Source organism: Pleurodeles waltl, chromosome 3_1 (genome assembly GCF_031143425.1).
Source record: "Pleurodeles waltl isolate 20211129_DDA chromosome 3_1, aPleWal1.hap1.20221129, whole genome shotgun sequence".
Classification (NCBI taxonomy): Eukaryota; Metazoa; Chordata; class Amphibia; order Caudata; family Salamandridae; genus Pleurodeles; species Pleurodeles waltl.
Window position 1 is genome coordinate 1,082,902,798 of NC_090440.1, and position 16,467 is coordinate 1,082,919,264.

Genomic DNA, 16,467 nt, shown 5'->3' on the forward strand with positions numbered 1-16,467 from the left:
TTATATATTTTTTTTAAGGATATGCTGTGGATTAAGGGATGGAATCTATGGTTTATGTATTTAATAGGTGGGGAAGTATATTAATACTTAGGTATTAATTTATATACTTATTTTTGGAAAGTTTTGGAATTTATGTTGTGGATTTAGGGGTAGGATATCTGGCATGTAGGGGTTATGGGTGGGGGAGTGTATTAATACCCAGGTATTAATGTATACTGTGGGAAAACATTTTAATTGTAATTTTTATAATTTATGTGGGTAAGGGGTGGGATATATGGGATGACGCTTTTTATGGGTGGTGACGTGTATTAGTATTTAGGTATTAATTTAGGCTGTTGGTTAATTTTGTATTTGTTTTTTGAAAAATTAATTTTGGGATAAGGGATGGGATAGATGAGATGGAGGGGTTATGGGTGGGATAGTTTATCAATACTTAGGTATTATTTTAAAAAAATTGGTAAAATTTTAATACATTTTAAAAAATATTGTATGGGGTAAAGTATGGGATACATTGGTTGTAATGGTTCTGGTTTGGAAAGTTTACTAATACTGAGTTATTACTTTATAGAATTGGGATTTTTTTGTTTTTTTGGGGAAAACTTGCTGTGGAGTTAGGTGTGGGATATATGGGATAAAGGGGTTATGGGTGGTTAAGTGTATTAATACTGAAGTATTAATTGATATAGTTGAGTAATTTTTTATATAATTTTAATAATATGCTGTAGGATTATGGGTGTGATATATGGGATGTGGGGGCTATGGGTGGGGAAGTGTATTAGTACTTTGGGTATTAATTGGCACACTTGGGTAATATATATATATATTTATTTTTTAATAAGCTGTGGGGTAATAGATGGGATATATGGATGTAGGTTTTATGGGTGGGAAGTATATTAATACTCAGGTACTCAGGTACTCAAATTATTTTTTTAAATTAAACGGTGGGATAAGGGATGGGATAGATTGAATGGAGGGGTTATGGGTGGTGAAGTGTTTTAGTACTTGGGTATTAATTTGTAGATTTGGGTTATTTTGTTATTTAAAATAAAAACAAGTTGTGGTATAATGGATGGGATATTTGGGATCTAGGGGTTATGGGTGGGAAGTATATTAATACTCAGGTATTATTTTATGTTTTTTTTTTTTTTTTTTTTTTTCAAGTATGAGTATAGTTAGGGGTGGGATATAGGGGATGTAGGGGTTATGGGTGGGGAAGTGTACTTATACTCAGGTATTTCTTTACAACTTTGGGTATTTTTTTATATTGGTGTAAATTTTCTTTTTAGGGCTGGGATTTTGTTTATTGGGGGATAATGATTTGGGAGTGTATTGATTCTGAAGAATTTTTTTAATACAGGTGTTTTTTTTTTTATTTGTTTTTTTTTAGGTTTTTTATTGTTTTTTTATTTTTTCCTGTTAAAGATGTATATATTTTTTTGTATGAAAATAGTTATGTATTAAAATGTATATTTGATTGTTTAATATAAAAGTATTTACTAGAGTAGAATTTGGATTATAAATATGTAAAAGTTTATTATTTAAAATATTTTAAATTTTTGATTTATTGTAATTTGTTTTTGTAATTTTAAAAAATTGATACAATTTTTTTTTAATTTATTTTGAAAATGTAAATATTTTTGTCTGGTGTGATAAAATTAATATGATTTTTTTTTTTAATAATTGCTATTTTTGGATGTATAATTTTAGATACATATTACATTGGATTAATATTATTTATTTAAATTTATTATTATTAATTTTTTTTCTTAGAAAATACATAGATGTTTTTATTTTTTATTCTTTTTGGTGTTAGCAGTTTTTTCATCCACAAAAATAAAACATTTTGGGGGTAAGTACAACATTGGCAGTAAAAGCTGCTTACCGCCGGGCAGAAGACTGCCAACACACCGCCGTGGCCCCGGAAATCCGCCACAGCTATTATGACCCACATCCCGAAATCCGACAAAATTCAGACACCCACACAAGTCCGCCACACCAAAGGTCAGTGATAAACTGGCGAAAACAAAACCGACACCGTCACGCCAACAGAAATACGCCCATGCTATCACGACCCATGAATCCACGCGGCGTTCTTTCAACCGCGGTATTCCATTGGCGGTACAAACCGCCGCACTCAAAATACACACACATCTCCAAAACACCAACACATTGGACAATTCGAAAGACACACACCTGATAAACATACACTCACCACACCCACACACACAATACTATATAAAACACACACTCACAAACCGCTACAACAAAAAAATCTGAAAGAAGGCCAGAGAGAGACACCACCATCCACAAACTAGCAGCCACAGGCACTCAACACCATCACCCACACAACTTCCATGCACAAAACACCACACACCACTACATATCACCACACTTATCACCACATACACCACCCACACATCACCTACACCACCCCATGGCACGGCAAAGACACCCCAGGTTCTCGGAGGAGGAGCTCAGGGTCATGGTGGAGGAAATCGTACGGGTAGAGCCACAGCTATTTGGATCACAGGTGCAGCACACCTCCATAGCTAGGAAGATGGAGCTATGGCGAAGAATAGTCGACAGGGTCAACGCAGTGGGACAGCACCCAAGAAATCGGGCCGTCATCAGGAAGAGGTGGAACGACCTATGGGGGAAGGTGCGTTCCGTGGTCTCCAGACACAACATCGCGGTACAGCGGACTGGCGGCGGACCCCCACCTCCTCCCCCACAACTAACAACATGGGAGGAGCAGGTCTTGACTATCCTGCATCCTGAGGGCCTCGCAGGAGTCGGTGGAGGAATGGACTCTGGTAAGTCAAATCATAACTATCATATCCCCCACCCTACCTTCATGCTATCACATACCCCCACCCTCGCCTCACCCCTATCACTCCAACTCCTCACAAATGTACCAATATCACAAACCACACATCCCAACACCAAGCCCTGCATGACACAACAAAGCATGAACACCCATCACTAAAGCATGCCCACTGCACATACCCATAACACCCCCCTCAACCATCATCACACAAGCCCACACACAGGAATGCTAGCACTGGGGTACACGCTCACTCACCCATTGCACACCATGACACACACAGATGCAATAATCATGCCTTTCCACCCCTGCAGGACCACTACCAACGTCACCAGACAGGAGGGTCCAAACATCTCCACCCCACCCACAGAAGAGGCCCACAGTGATGACAGCAGCTCTGTCCACCTGGATCTAGATGATTAGCCCGGACCATCGTGCGCCTCGGGACAGTCGGTTCCCCTCACACAGGCACAGGCCACCACAGACCTTCCACCCTCTGGTAACACCAGCACAGCACCCACCCAGCGGCCCATACCTCCGCCCCCAGGCACACGTCAATCAGCTGTGTGTCCACCACTACAGGGAACTCAGGATAACCCACCACCCCAACAACAACCGGGACCTGGGGGTAGTGGTAGTGGGCACACAGGCCAGGGGACGGAGGCACAGGAACACAGGGAACTGGGAGGGCTGCTGTGCGACAGGGGGCGGACAGGCCTAGGGAACCCAGTCTCCACGAGGCCCTCTCCTCCATCATGGGGGCATACCACCACTCCCAGGAGACGATGGCAACGGTACTGGCTAAGTTTCAGGAGACCCAGCGCCTGCAGGAGGAACAGTATTTGGGCTTCAGGGAGAACCATTAGCACCGCCCTGGGCGCCATTGTAGGGGTGCTGAAGGAGATACTTAACACCAGGAGGGACACTGTGGCACTCCAAGGGGCCCCTGACACTAGCTTGGACGATGAACTGCCCACCCCCTCCGCCGGTGCTAGTGGACAGGAGGCACCGCCACCACACCAGCACCCCACCCCCTGCAGACGGAGAACCACCCTGCAAGCGGCCCCTGAGAACCAGGAACAAGACAGAGCACGATGCCAAGACGCCCGCCAAGAAATGAGACCACCCTGATTGTCATCCTACTGTCCCACTTTGTAACCCTGTCCATATTGGAACTGCCCCAGCTCCACCCCCTATGCCCATATGGGCAATGCACCTGTGAGACTAATAGACTGGCCTCTGCCATGGACATTCCTCCACCATCACCCATCACCATTTTACAACCCCCCTCCAATATTTAGCACTTCAATAAACACCCTTGAAGCACAAAACAATCTGGAGTCAGTCTGTGATTTTGAAAATGTGTATTAGCAATGACAGTGACAAAATGTGTTCTCAAATGTAATGTCAACATACCTATGTCACACATCTCAAGTCTATGAGGAATCTAAGCAGATGACACACGTTAGAAACCACACCTGTGAAACCGTAATGGAAATGTACAACTCAGTTACCATATACTGGTTGAAATCGACAGACAGGATAGTGGTAGAAGTGTGAAAGTACTTGTAGTAGGCAGGAATGTATTCTCACCTGTGTGTCACTGGAAATATTGCTGGATAACTGAGTCCCTGTTGTCAATGTCTTCTTCCTCTGCTTCCTCCTCATCACTGTCCACAGGCTACACAGCTGCCACAACACCGTCATCTGGATCATCCTCCTGCAGAAAAGGCACCTGTTGTTGCAAAGCCAAATTGTGAAGCATACAGCAGGCCACAATGATCTGGCACACCTTCCTTGATGAGTAGAATAGGGAACCACCTGTTATATGGAGGCACCTGAACCTGACCTTCAGGAGGCCGAAGGTGCATTCGATCACCCTACTAGTCTGCCCATGGGCCTCATTGTAGCGTTCCTCTGCCCTGGTCCTGGGATTCCTCACTGGGGTCAGTAGCCATGACAGGTTGGGGTAACCAGAGTCCCCTAGGAGCCACACGCGGTGACTCTGGAGTTGACCCATCACATAAGGGATGCTGCTATTCTGGGATGTAGGCGACATGCACTGAGCCAGGGAACATAGCATTTACCTGGGAGATGTACTGGTCTGCCAAACATACCATCTGTACATTCATTGAATGATAACTTTTCCGGTTCCTTTACACCTGTTCACTCCTGTTGGGGGGGGACCAGGGCTACATGGATCCCATCAATGGCACCTATGATGTTGGGGATATGTCCAAGGGCATAGAAGTCACCTTTCACTGTAAGCAAATCCTCCACCTGAGGGAAAACGATGTAGCTCTGCATGTGTTTCAGCAGGGCAGACAACACTCTGGACAACACATTTGAAAACATAGGCTGGGACATCACTGATTCCATGGCCACTGTTGTCTGAAATGACCCACTTGCAAGGAAATTGAGCACTGATAGCACCTGCACTTGAGGGGGGATCCCTGTGGGATGGCGGATTGCTGACATCAGGTCTGGTTCCAACTTGGTACACATTTCCTGGATTGTGGCACGGTCAAACCTGTAGGTGATGATCAAATGTTGCTCCTCCATTGTCAACAGGTCCACCAGCGGTCGGTACACCGTAGGATTCCGCCATCTCCTCACAAGTCCCAACGGATGGTGCCTAGGAAGGACAACAGCGACCACAGAGTCAAACAACTCAGAGGTATGTACCCACAGTCTACACAGAACACCATTCATTCACAGAATCTGGCCTGTATTTGTGTTGTGCGACAAGGCCTAGGTCTGTGTGACGCAGTTGGTAATTAGGCCATATGGGCCCCTGAAATGGCGGCTGCCTGACCGGTAAAGTGGGACAATGGGATGTGAGGTAACTGCGCTGGCGTTGTACACCGTCGCGGTAGGCGGTCGAAGACCGCTGCGCAATGCTGCATTGGTTAACATTGGACCCTATGGGTCCCAGGAGCCAATGACGATGTACGCCCGGGGTGATGCTACGCACCGCGCGGACGTCACCGCCATTTTCTAGCTGTTCAATCACTCGATACCTGATCTTCGACAGGAGAGGACCTACACTGCAAGTGCTGCTGTGACCTTGGTCTGGAAGAGACAATGGCTCGTGCGTCTGGGGAAAGGGCCCCTGCCTTCACTGCAGAAGAGTTGGAGAAGCTCGTTGACGGGGTCCTCCCCCAGTACACGCTACTCTACGGTCCTCCAGACCAACAGGTAAGTACACAGGGAGCATGTTGTATGGGCTATGCCTGTGTGGAGAGGGCTGGTTGTAAGAAGGAAGGGGGCACAGTTCTGCGTGCATGAAGGACTGTGAATGCATGTGCCACATGGCAAGGCTAGGGATGTGGGCCACTCACTTCGACGGTGCAGTTGCTAATGACTTCTCTTCTTCCCCTGTACATTTCATGTAGGTCAGTGCCCACCAGAAGAAGGATATTTGGCATGCCATCGCAAAGGACGTCCGGACCCTGGGGGTCCACCACAGATGGAGCACCCACTGCCGTAAAACATGGGAGGACATTCGCCGCTGGAGCAAGAAGAAAGCGGAGGCTCAACTGGGGATGGCCTCCCAATGTGGGAGGGGTGCCGGTCACACCATGACCCCCCTGATGTTCCGGATCCTGGCGGTGGCCTACCCTGAGTTGGATGGGCGCTTGAGGGCATCACAGCAGACACAAGGCAGTGAGTACAACATAATTCAGCAGACTTTGCGCGCAGTAAAGGTGTCTGGGTGGGGGAGGAGGGCTGTGGGTTTCCCTAGTCCAGGACGAGTTCTGTAGGCTAGGCCCCTCCGTAATGCAGGCCATGTGGCACTCCACCCCACCTCTGTAGAGTGCCAAGTACAGGTATACACGCCCCTGTTTCATCTATGTGTGCAGATGTCAACCATAGCCATATAGGCCATATCCCAGGAACTGCATCTGTAGAGCCCAACAGCGCGGCGTAGTGCAGGGGGCTGCTGTGTCTGTATTGTCCGCCAACGGTAGCTGTAAGCCATGCACTCAACCTGTCTTTCTTCTGTCGTCCCCCCCTTTTTGTGGTCTCCCTGTTCTTGTGTGCATCAGCATCATCAGGCGGAGGTACAGTGGCACCGGAGCACGAGGGAGCTGCATCCCACAAGGCCATGGAGAGCCACACCATGGACTCGGAATACACCAGTGGGGCGTAGGGCGAGGGGAGCTTCACGACGGTCACAAGATCTGCAACCAGCGACACGGACTCGTCCTCCGATGGGAGCTCCCTTGTGGTGGTGGCAAAATCTGTGCCCCCCACTTCTACAGGTACAGCCTCCACCCCCCCCCACCAGCACCGCCCTCCCAGCAGCCCCTCAGCCTTCGCCCCGTGCCCGCTCACCCAGGAGGGTGGGCATCACCTTTGCCCCAGGCACCTCAGCTCCTGCCCCTGTCACCTCTGCTGCCCTCAGTGAGGAGGCCTTTGACCTCCTCAGGTCCCTCACTGTTGGGCAGTCTACCATTTTGAATGCCATCCAGGGTGTAGAAAGGGAATTGCAACACACAAATGCATTCATGGAGGGCATTCATTCTGGTCAGGCTGCCCTTCATCGAACCCTGCAAACTCTGGCCTCAGCACTGATGGCAGCCATTGTCCCTATGTCTAGCCTCCCTCCTCCAACTTCCTCCACCCAGACCCAATCCCCTGTACCCCAGCCCATCCCAAGCACACCATCAGACCAGCATGCACACACCTCACCACACAAGGGAAGCTCAGGCAAACATAAGCACCACATATCCCACAGGCACACATGCAAGCATCACACACATACAGACACAGCAACATCCACTGCCTCCACTGTGTCCCCTTCCTCGCTGTCTCCCTCCTCCCTCCCAGTCTCGTCTACACTCTCACCTGCATGCACTACCACTACAGCCAATACGTCCCGCACCAGCACATCCATCACCACACCCTGCTCACATACACTCACCACCCCCACTACCACTTACACGTCCCCTGTGTCCTCTCCCAGTGTGTCTGTGACACCACCTCCCAAAGTACACAAACGCAGGCACACACCTACCCAACATACATCCACCTCACAACAGCCTCCAGCACATGCACCTGCACCTGCACCCAAAGCCACAAAAGTTACACCTCCTACAACCACCTCCTCTTCCTCCACTCCCAAACCCCCTCCAGCTACCGGTCCCAGTGTTCCTAAGAAACTTTTCCTGACCAAGCTTGACCTCATTCCCACCCCCCCCACCCTCCAATTCATAGGTCCCGTACTAGCACCTCAGCCAAAACATCTCCGGGACCAGTGGTGCTGTTTGTTACAGGTATGTGGAGGGCACCGTGCACCAGGGCAGCCAGTGTGACACGGAGCCACAGCACACCCAGTCCCCCCCCCTGTGAAGCACCAGAAGTTGGGCAGTGCCCGGCGGGAGAGGGGGAAGACTCCAGCCAGCAAAGCCGCTCACAAGGGTCCCGGGGGGAGTGTCGACTCAGCCGTGACTCCTCCCAAGGTGGGGAAGGGGCAGAAGAAATCGCCAAAGTCTGGGAGGAGCAGCACGGCGGAGAAGACCACCATCATCCCTGCTGCCCAGGAGGCCACTGCCAGCCCAATCGTCACTGGCCAGGAGGCCACCGCCAGAGTCAGTGCCCAGAAGGGCAGCCCGATCGTCACTGGCCAAGAGGCCACCACCAGAGTCAGTGCCCAGGAGGGCAGCCCGATCGTCAGTGGCCAGGAGGCCACCGCCAGAGTCACTGCCCAGGAGGCCACCGCCAGCCACAGCCCAGCTGCCCAGGAGGGCTCCGGCAGCCACAGCCCAGCTGCCCAATGAAGGACCGCCAGCCCCAGCCCAGCTGGGCAATGAAGGACAGCCATGGCAAGCTCCGCTGAACAGGGCAAAGACCGCCATGGCAAGCACCGCTGAACTGGGCAAGCTCCGCTGAACAGGGCAAGCACCGCTGAACAGGTCAGAAACTGCAAACTCAAGCACCGCTGAACAGGGCAAAGACCGCCATGGCAAGCACCGCTGAACAGGGCAAAGACCCCCATGGCAAGCACCGCCGAACAGGGCAAGGACCGCCAACTCAAGCACCGCTAGCCATGGGCGGCAGGGGCAGTGACGCAACTGGGACCCTCACGGGGTGAGTGATGCACTCTTGGCACCAGTCCCCCTCTAGAACCAGTGGAGACATGCATCCACTCCGTCTGTCCTTCACAGGATGAAACACTCTGGGCACCAGTCCCCCTCCAGAACCAGTGGAGACATGCATCCACTCCGTCTGTCCTGCACAGGATGAAGCACTCTGGGCACCAGTCCCCCTCCCGAACCAGTGGAGACTGTTATCCACTTGAGAGACTGTGGCTTTGCACTCCCCAGGATGGTACGGTGGGCAAACCACCCACTGTAGAGACTTGAGAGACTGTGGCTTTGCCCTCCCCAGGATGGTAAAGTGGGCAAACCACCCACTGTAGAGACTTGAGAGACTGTGGCTTTGCACTCCCCAGGATACATCAATGGGCATAGAGCCCCCTCGTGGATCTGGCGTGGTGCTCTCATCCAGCTGAGGTGCCCCCCCTCCCTTCCCCCTGAGGTGCCTGTTGTATTTCTATCTGATGCCCCAGCAGTGTTCTCTCCGTTTTGATCACGTATCTTGTGTGGGCCTCGCCCAAGCATTTTGGGCCCAGTGGTCCACGGACAATGACTTGTGCATTACCTGCTCTGCTAATCGTGGTGTATATTTTGTGTATATATATATATATATATGTATATATTTGGTTACTGTATTCTGATATATTACAATGGTTCCACTCATTTCCTTTTGTCTTTGCATTCTTCCATGGGGGTTGGGGGTTGTTACTGTAATGTTTGGATATGCATTGGTGTGTGTGTTGTAGTGGGTGAGGGTCGGGGTGGAGGTGGGGGTGTTGCGTGTGTGTGTCCCTGTCTTTTGCCTCCCCCTCCCATATGTCGTAGATGCAGTACTCACCGTTGTTTTCGTCACCGGCGTTGATGATCGTTGTATAGGAGCAGGAAGACTAGTGCTTGAAGAATATGGAGTTCAGGCTCCATGGTGCCCTCGTTCCTCGTGGAGTGTGTAGAGGTGAGCGTTTTCCCTTTGAAATGGCTGTTTCTGCCTTGTATTTATCCACAGTGAATCCGCCCCAGAAAAGGTGGCGGATTGGTAGGTTGTGATACTGTGGGCGGTACTTTGTCTCCCGCCTGTCTGTTGGCGGTGACTGCCGCGCTGTTTGTCTGTACCGCCGTGGCGGTCGGATTGTTAAAGTGGCTGTCTTTGTTGGCGGTTTCTGCCACGGTCATAATTCCCATTTTTTTAACGCCGGTCTGTTGGTGGTCTTACCGCCACTTTAACACCGTCCGCCAGGGTAGTAATGACCCACATTATGCAAATTTAATTTTTAAATAATAAAAACACCATTTTTTTATTTTAATAATTGTTATTTTCAACATAATAAAGTTTAAAAAATGCAAAATCAATTGTTTATTTATTGTTTAATATTTACAGATTTTTTGAATTTTTTTACATTTATTTAACCATTTTTTGTGGTATTTTCTTCTTTTCCCTATTATAGTCTATGAGTGAAATAGTCCGTTTTCTATTTTTAGTGCTCTTTCCTGTTGTTTGACGTCTTCTGTTTTCAGTCGGAGGAGCGTCGTGTCAAGATAGGACCGAAGCGGAGACCTCGTTCGGGTAAGTGGGATTATACATTTTTTCCAGTATGTTTTAGGGTATTTTTATTACAGAAATAGTTGTTGGAGGTGGTTATTAGATAGGTAGCAGATTTTCAATGTTTGGTATGTTTTTTATGTTTAATTTTTTGTTTCCGTACAGTGTTGTATACGATAGTGGTATCGTTCAAAAAAGAACAATAATGTTTAGCAGTGTTTTATCTTTACAATGGTTGTACTGCTTTTCTAATAATTACGAACAATTGTCTTTATGCTTGTGATAATTTTATTTTAGGCATTTATAAGGAAGGCAATTGTTCGGTTTATGAAAAAAATATTTGGTTAATTGTAACACCCTTCGTAATTATTTATTTCTTTTGTATTAGTAGTGTTCTTTATTTCGTTTTCATGTCTTTTTGTTGATTGTTAATATTTTATTTAATGCTGTTGCTTTGGTAAGTATCTGATAATTTTTTGTACTTTTTTGGGGTAAAAAATGTTCATAGGGTGTTTTTAATATTTGTTTTTTTTTCTAATTTGTGGTTGGGTAAAATGTTATATTTTTATTTTTTTTCTACTTTTTATTGTATACAGAGTTTTATCATCCATATTGTACCACCAATTTTTGTTTTTTTGGATGATTAATGTTTATTTATTTACTTTCTGCAGTATGAGATGCTTCTTCTATATTCATGAAGAAGATTTCATCAGCAACATGTGTTTGGATAAAGACATGAAAACTTCAAAGGTAGAAACAATTTTGGTTGTATAAATTTTGTGTAAAAATAATTTCAAAAATGCCAATTTAATTGGTGGTCTTGGCAAGTAATTTCTTAGTAGGTTAGTGGTTGTTAGTAATGTAGAATAAATGCTAGACTGTCGAGGTAGTCTGATGCTGTTATTGTATCAAATTGTTGTATTTTTGCCAACATTCTTTCTGTCATTTCTTTGCTTTTTTGACTTGTGCGTGGGTTCAGGCTACCCGAGAGTGACTGAGCAAGTCTAATTTCTTGGAAACTTTGCTCCTTTTTCAAAATTTCCATTAAATGATACAGGATTGGGTGGGGTTTACCTATTGCTTTATTGAAGGAGTTGTGCCATCCCTCTATGGCATTATTAGTCTTTGCACCACCTTCAAAGCAGGTCTGGTAGCAGTTCCACCATTCTAATGTAAATCTTGGCTTTCGTCTGCGACCAAATCTGTTTAGGTGTTCAATGCAGGTTTCTTCAAAGTAATTTAGTAAGGGTGCCAATTTGTCTTCATTTACTCTATAATAGTTAGAGTCTGTTATTGTGGTGTAATACTCATCTACCTTTGCAGGTGGTACAAAGCATAATGCTGTGAGTTTTTTTTATTCAAATTGTAGTATGCAGTTTGAGAAATATTCTCTACTTAGGGATGATTTTTGTGTTCTACGCCAATATGCTTGTGAAAAGTGGAAAAAGCATCCTTGAATTTGGGTTTGTGGATATATTTTCAGTATTGTGTTTATCATTGATAATTCGAAATCTAGTATCACTTTTCTAGGTGTTTTATTTAGGCCCATATTTATACTTTTTGACGCTAAACTGCGCTAACGCAGTTTAGCGTCAAAAAGTTTTGCGCCGTCTAACGCCATTCTGAAGCGCCATGCGGGCGCCGTATTTATGGAATGGCGTTAGACGGCGCAATCAGACCGGCGCTGCCTGGTTTGCGTGGGAAAAAACCACGTAGACCAGACAGCGCCGGCGTAGGGGGAAAATGGCGTATGGGCGTCTTAAAATGGGGCAAGTCAGGTTACGTCGAAAAAATCGTCTTAACCCGACTTGCGCCATTTATTTTCGACGCCCATCCCCCATCAACATGACTCCTATCATTGTAAAGATAGGAGTCATGCCCCCTTGCCCAATGGCCATGCCCAGGGGACTTCTGTCCCCTGGGCATGGTCATTGGGCATAGTGGCATGTAGGGGGGCACAAATCAGGCCCCCCTATGCCAAAAAAAATTATTAAAAAAAATACTTACCTGAACTTACCTGAATGTCCCTGGGGTGGGTCCCTCCAGCCTTGGGTGTCCTCCTGGGGTGGGCAAGGGTGGCAGGGGGGGTCCCTGGGGGCAGGGGAGGGCACTGTGGGCTCATTTTGAGCCCACTTGTCCCTTAACGCCATGCCTGACCCAGGCGTTAAAAAGCGGCGCAAATGCGCCGTTTTTAGCCACGCCCACTCCCGGGCGTCTCTTTTGCCCGGGAGTATAAATACCACGTAAAGGCCTGGGAGTCATTTTTTAGACGGGAACGCCTCCCTTGCATATCATTAACGCAAGGAAGGGGTTCACGCTAAAAAATGACGCACATTCCGGGAACTTTGGCGCTATTCGCCTCTAACGCCATAGTATAAATATGGCGTTAGTTTGCGTTAGTTTAGCGTCGAATTTGCGTCGAAAAAAACGACGCAAATTCGGCGCAAACGGAGTATAAATACGGCCCTTAGTGTTTTGTTTTTGATTGTTGATATAAATTCAGTGTAAGTAGAGGAATGTTTATCAGCCAATAATGCATACACTAGGGGGACTGTAGTGTTATTTTTTGAGGCATGTATAGTGTAAATTTGAGTGAATGGATGGGGTGTAGATTTAAATGTTCCATCCATCATCCAAACTTCACCATTTTGTAGGATTAGTAAGTTGCGGGTTGTGCTAAATATTACAATTCTTTTTTGAGGGTTTTCGTTGTGCATGAGGAAAGTTTCTTTGGAGAAGGTAATTTTTAGTTCTGCGGGGATGTTAATGTCTTCAACGGATTGTGGTGTTACGTGTTGGGTTGCTACTTGCCAGTTTTTCTCCTTGAAACATTTGCCTAAGGTTTGGTATAGAAGGCATGCTACCTGCAACCTGTACGGGAATGTTTTGTAATACCTCCCTTACAGCCTGTCTGCAGGAGTCATTGGAGGAGTGTGCAATATGTTTTATTTTTTGCACGTTTTCTCTAATCTCAATTTCCATTGCAGAGGCAGAGTGGTTGTGATCTGTTGTCTTAACAACGGTGTCTTCCAGAGTAACAGCTCTGCCTCTGCAATGTGAAGAGTAGAATTGTACACACCTCCAATGACTCCTGAGGTTGACATCCTTGTCTCTGCAATAAAGATAACCTTCATACTTTAGTAGCTGGTGTCCGGTTCTTGAGGTCACATAACTTGGTTCTTCTTGCGATGCCATTTGTGAAATATCTATAAATAATATGAAAAAAATATATTATAAGAACTTTTGAGTTTTTAGTTTTAAATCTGTGGTGGAATTACTTTATAAAATAGTAAGTTAGTTACTGTATACTGTATGCTCTTTGTAAGTGTTTGGTGTAGCTGGCATATTAACTTTTACATTTGGTGATTGTGTATTATCTGTGCAGAGGTAAGTAATTTGTGGTTTTAGATTTGTAAACGTGGGTCTACTGTGTGACTAGTGTTTGTTCTGTGGTAAGTACTTGGTGGAGTTGTAATAGTATATTTTCTTATAGTCAGTGTTCAGCACCTATGTTCATGTAAGTATGCAGTGAAGCTGGTATGATTATTTTGGTATGTACTGAACATTTGTCACGTACTATGAGGTTGGAATAGTAATTTTAGTGTTATTTACTGTCTAGCACCTGCTGTGAGGTAAGTATTTGGTGGAGCTGCAATAGTAAAAAAAATGTATAGTCACTGTCCAGCACATACCCTAATGTAAGTATGTGGGGAACTTGCAATGATTAATTTGCAGTGTACTTAATGTGTGCAATCTCTCTTGAGGTAAGTAGTTGGTGGAGCTGGAATAATAATTTTAATTCTATACAGGGTCCAGCACCTGCTTTGAGTTTAGTATTTGGTGGAGTTGTAATAGTAAAACATTTTTAGAGTAACTATCCTGCACATACCCTCACATAATGATGTGGGGAATTTACAATGGTTAATTTGCAATGTGCTGAATGAATATGTGCTATCTGGCCTGAGGTAAGTCGTTGGTGTAGATGCAATAGTAATTTTAGTTCTATTTATTGTGAAGCATGTGCTCTGAGGTACGTATTTGGTGGATTTGCAATAGTAATTTTAGTTCTGTTTACTGTCCACCACCTGCTTTGAGGTGAGTGTTTGGTGGAGTTATAATAGTTAATTTTTTATATAATGAGTATGCTGCATGTACACTCAAATAAGTATGTGGGGAACTTGTAGTGGTTAATTTGTAATGTGCAGAATGTTTGCCATCTGACCTGCGGTAAGTAGTTGGTGGAATAGGTATAATTATTATAATTTTATTTAGTGTCCAGAAGTTGCGTTGATGTCTGTACTTGGTGGAGTTGTAATAGTTAATTTGTTTTTAAGTTAATGTCCTGTACGTACCTTCATGTAAGTATGTGGGGAATTTGCAATGGTTAAATTAGATTTTAATAGTAAGTTTGGTTCTATTTAGAGTGCAACATTTGTGCTTATGTAAGTAGTTTCTCGAGTTGTAAAAGTGTAATTATCGTATACTCAATGTGTAGTAGCTGGTATTACATAAGTATCTATAGTAGTTGTATTGTTAATTTTGAATGTATGTCTTGCGCAGTTTATGTTTTAAGGCGAGCACTTGGCTGGAGGTTTAATAGTATATCTTAGCTTTTATGTAGAGTCTACATGTAGTTTGTGATATTTAAGGATAAATAGAGCACCTTTTCTACCACGTTGTTTAATAGTGGCCAGTAAGCATGCGATATGTGAGGAAGTGTTGCAAGCGTTAGTGGTAAAGCTAAGTTTAAGAAAAAGTTTTGGGAAAGCCAGTTGGTTTCCCATTTTTAGGTGTCTTGTAGATAGTGTACTGTGTATGTGCTGTCTGTTAGAGATATTTTATTTAGTGTTGGTGCATTTAAACTGTTACATGAATTACTATTACTGGGCCTCAAAGTCACTACTCATTGTTTGTTTCCTGCTGAAGTAGTTTGTAATCAGCACATTTCTTTTCTTGCATGTTATAATGTTGTAGAGCATTTGTGAAGTACTTGTGTGCTTAATGTTTGCAGTTTTGGGATAATTTTCTTTTTTTTACTGTGGTACTCTATAGACTGCATGTTTTAGAGGTTTGTTCTCTGTGTTTGGCTGTTTTCAATCATTCTCTGAGAATTTTGTGCTGTACATTTGTTTATTTAGCTTTCAATTATTTTTTAACTGCATCTTGGTACTATGTTTTTTAAGTATTTTTAATTTGACTGACTTTATGTGTGTTTGGCATGAGGTTAAGGGGTGTTTGCACATGAATGTTTGTTTAGTTTTATTACATTAGAAGAACTGCTTGTATGTTATAAACAAAATGTTATACTTACTTTAAAAAACATTTTTTTGCTGAGCTTCTTTTTTTTTTAATGGAATTTTGTTCTATTTTTTACGTTGTCTGCTTTTTTTTGTTCCTTGGAGTCTAAAAGAAATAATGAACAGTGTATTATTTAGTTTTTTATTTTGTATTATTAATGATTTACTTTGCTTAATTTAGGAAGTATTTTTTCTGTAGACTTGAATTTTGAGGTGAGTAATGTTTTGCTTTTTGGTTAAATTTACTAGGTGAAGTCATTTCTTTTTACTATTTTGTAGTTGAAATCTTTTAAACATATAGTTTATTTTTATTATAATTTACTTTTAGTAGTCTTATCATATTCATTAGTTAACAGTTTTTTTAATACAATTGGTAATGGTTTAGTCAAATGGTTTTTGAATAATGGTAATCGTTTACCTTTGATGATACAGGTGTTGTGTTTATTTTTTGGTCACTTTCCTGAAATGTATGCTTGTAATACAAAAGTGAAAAACTAGATTAATTATTTATTTTTTCAGCTGTGTTATAGCTTTGTATATTTATTTATATTTATTTTAAGGATATTTTACCTTGTAATGTCAGTAGATGGCGGTGTTGGATAAAGTATAGATTATTTTCTTTCCGTAGTGGTTTACACATCCTCTCTGTAAGCTGTTCGGTGTAATAATGAGTACAAAATGGAGGTCGTTGGTATTTATATGTGTTTT